Below are 3,872 nucleotides of genomic sequence, written 5' to 3'. Positions count from 1 at the left end.
ATGTTCCCTCATACTTCCCAGCTCTTTTGCAGTTAGGTGGGGCCATGTGACTAGTTCTACCGACTAGGGTGCGTAGACCTGTGAGAGATGTGTGTCACCCAGCCTCAAATTTGTAAGCATGTATTAATTTTTATGAATGCTTTCAAGTGAGCTAAATTTGAGCTGTACTAAAACTGGTCATAGAATGTTTCTAATTTCCAGCTATCCTAGGAAATGAAAGACATTATTACGTTATCTAACACCTTCATTTAGAAACTGATGGTTTGGTTTTATTTGGTTTGGTTGTAAACAAGTCTGGACGAGGCTTGATAACTCATTACCTGAAAGGACCTAATCCGAATGGGATGAATTCAGTAATTTAAAGAAAAAAGCAAATTAGAAAATTGTGTCAACATGACAATATTTTAGTGCTGTTTAGTTAGTGGTTTAAGCCACAAGAAATTTATTTATTTATTTATTATTTTTTTTTTAAAGATTTTATTTATTTATTTGAGACAGAGAATGAGAGACAGAGAGCATCAGAGGGAGGAGGGTCAGAGGGAGAAGCAGACTCCCCGCCGAGCAGGGAGCCCAATGCGGGACTCGATCCCGGGACTCCAGGATCATGACCTGAGCCGAAGGCAGTCGCTTAACCAACTGAGCCACCCAGGCGCCCAAGAAATTTATTTTAACTCAAAAAGAAACTTAGACACTGTAAAGTGCCTTAATTCACTTCCTTTGCCTTCCCTTCCCTTACTTTCCCTGGCAACCTGGTACATCTTATTTCAAGGGCATTCCCAAATTGCATCAGCAATTTTTGTGCTAATGAATGACCTCTTTCAGTTCATTAGGATCCTGGACAGCTCTCTCTCTCTCTCTCTCTCTCACACACACACACCCCTACCATAGGGTATCTAATCTAAAATCAAATATTTCTTCATCTCAGAAATTTTTAGGAGTTTGATTACTTGGTGCTATTGAAAAATGAATATTTTGCACATTGTGTCCTTATGACCTTTTTTTTTTTTTTTTTTTGGCACTTGGTGAAAACAAAAACAAGGAGAAAAAACACAGAACAATTTCACACCTAAAATTGAAGGAGTTGATTACTGTCATTTTGATGATGTACCTTTTATACGTTTGCAGTGGTTAAGAAAGACTTTATGGTTTGGAGCATGAGCACTTTAAAGTGATTCAAAATTATTGAAGAGCTACAAATTTTATAAAGTGCTTCAATTTGTTACTGACTAGAGCAGCAGTGGAACGATTCAGCGGAGCTTTTAGTACTATGCACAGCCTGCAAATGCTTTCATAATCTTTCCAGGTGTTGCTCCTTTACACGTAGGGGCTCTGAATGTTCCTGCCTAGAGACAGTCCATTGCTAGCAGAAGCAGAGCTGCTGTTTTGGAGACCTGCGCACCACAAAAGGGGTGCTAACACATGGGTGTAATTTTGGCAATGCTGCTAACTCCAAAGCAGCCTTCCGTTGTTACTTGGCTTTGCCAGAATTAAAAAAAAACTGTTGGTCTAAAAAACCACTACTGGTCACTTAATTTAGTGTCTGGATGGTCATAGGCATGTGGGGAGTGCAAAATAAGTGTCGTAAGTGTGGGCAAGGTAGCTTAGACACTGCAAAATGAGGAAGTGACCTTTTAGTCCCTTTGAGACAGAGACTGATGTTTAGAAAGTTGGTGCTTGTAAGAGAGGACAAAACTTTGTAAAAGCAGGTTTTAAAGATTTCTTTCTGCTTTGCCATTAGCTTGCATTATTTTGCTGGACTTCGATTTGCATGTTTTAGGGCACCAGTAAGCCCTGCTCATGTAAAATAGGAAAAATAAGGCATAATCTTTGAAATTTAAAATGACCACGTAGTTTAGATATTGACTTGTAATATGGGGTTCCACTAAAGCACGTGTATAATTCTGCCTTTTAAAATCGATTTACACCCCTGGGATGTCCTGAATAGTACATGGCTCCTCCATGTGATGGCTGTGAATGGCACATTTCATTTCTTTAGAATTAGAGTTGTAGAGCTCAGCCAGTTCACTAAGGAGAATATAATCTTAGATCAGAACAAAGCTAAATGCAAAAAAGTCAGTTCAAAGACCTAATCAGTTTGGCATTGGTGGGGTGTAGGTGGTGGTGGCATTCAGCAGGTTTCTAGTTTGTAAGTTTCTGGCAACATTAGATGTCCAGAAAACCATGGTCTATTTTGTTACCCAGGTGATTCTTGCCAGAGATGAGATTAGAATCCACCTTTCCAAGACTCCTATCTCACCAGTGTGCTTTTACTACTGTGCTTTTGATCATTCATTCTATTTAAAATTATGATGCGTCCTTTTAGAAGAGGACTTAACATGTTAGGATATAGCTTATAAATAAATTTTAAAAACAAAATTGAAACTCCAGTTTTTAGACTTAAGAAATCTAGAATTTGCATTGAGATTTATTAATATAATTAATTTGAGTGCCCAGCACCCCCAAATTGAAAGGCACTAAGCATTTCTCCCTATCTGGCTATCTTGGTGGAGTTTCCAGTGAATACCCATGTGAATGCCTTTTTTATCACCTAAAATATGAAGCAAAACTGATTTCTGACAAGATCCAAGACTTCAGAGCCACAGTATGGTAAGGTAGAGTCCCATTCATCATACTTCCTCAAGGATAACAGTGGAAAAACTGTATGTCATTTTAAGATCAGACTTTCTAGGAAAATAAATTATCTCCCTAGCTTCCTAATTCTGTGTTTTCTCTTTAAGTGAACTAATACATGTAAAGAACTTAGAGTGCTTGACTCTTACTACCATTTTATCATTTGTTATCATTATTCCTCCTTTTCTTTACTCAATTACATTTTTTCTCCAAATAGTCATGTGTATCCTTGTCTTTTTTTTTTTTTTAAGATTTTATTTTTTTTTTTGGGGGGGGGGGGCAGGAGGAGGGGCCAAGGAAGAGGGAGAAGCAGACCCCCTACTGAGCAGGGAGCCTGATATAGGGCTCAATCTCAGGACCCTGAGATCATGACCTGAGTCGAAGTCAGATACTTAACCGACTGAATCACCCAGGTACCCACCCTATCCTTGTCTCTTTTGAGATACTGCTTTATTAGGAAAATTGGAATTGATGGTGACTCCCAACTCTGCTTCAAAAGGTGGCCCAGATAAAACTCTGCTAAGTCTGTGCACCAGCTCACCCCGAGTGTCACAGTCTCTCCCTGTTTGTGCTCAGTTGGGGAATATTAGCCAGATTCATTTAGTTCTGCCTAATCTACCTTGTGGTTTATTTGATTAAAGTGTGAGCACCTGGATATTTGTAAACAGAACGTTAAAATATCCAGACATTCTGTTTTCATCAAGAAAATCTAAGAACTGCAAGTGAAAATTGCTAAAACTTAGTAACATAATCAGGAATGAAAGATATTTGTCCTTATTTCCTAAGCAGACAATCAACTGTAAGTAAGGCTATTTGCATAGTGAATTAGTATTATATTTTAATTCAGCTCCAAAGCCAAGTAGATATGGTCTTTAATCTTGCTGTAAGAATGTGGTTTGTATACCAAGATGATAATGTCTAAATGTCCATTCAATAACTTTATAGAATTGATCTAAGAAAGAAAACCTGATTTGCCCTCAGTGCTTATGAAACTGTTATTTTTGAATTCTGTAAGTGAGGGTTTTGTTTTTAAGTTAAATACATTGAGTGCTAACACTTTATAAGCTGGATATTATTTTGACTTAAACTCTTTATGCCATTTGAGAAGAGCCACCATTATGAATGGGAGAGGCCCAGAAAAAGTCATAAAAAGAGAGAAACAGACACAGAGATGACAGTACCTTGAAGGAAATGGATTGTTCAGGAACAACAAAAACAACAAAAAAAACCATAAAAGAAAG

Source organism: Neomonachus schauinslandi, chromosome 7 (genome assembly GCF_002201575.2).
Source record: "Neomonachus schauinslandi chromosome 7, ASM220157v2, whole genome shotgun sequence".
In the NCBI taxonomy this organism is placed as follows: Eukaryota; Metazoa; Chordata; class Mammalia; order Carnivora; family Phocidae; genus Neomonachus; species Neomonachus schauinslandi.
The sequence above is the reverse complement of the archived record's forward strand: the minus strand, read 5'-3'. Positions refer to the sequence as shown.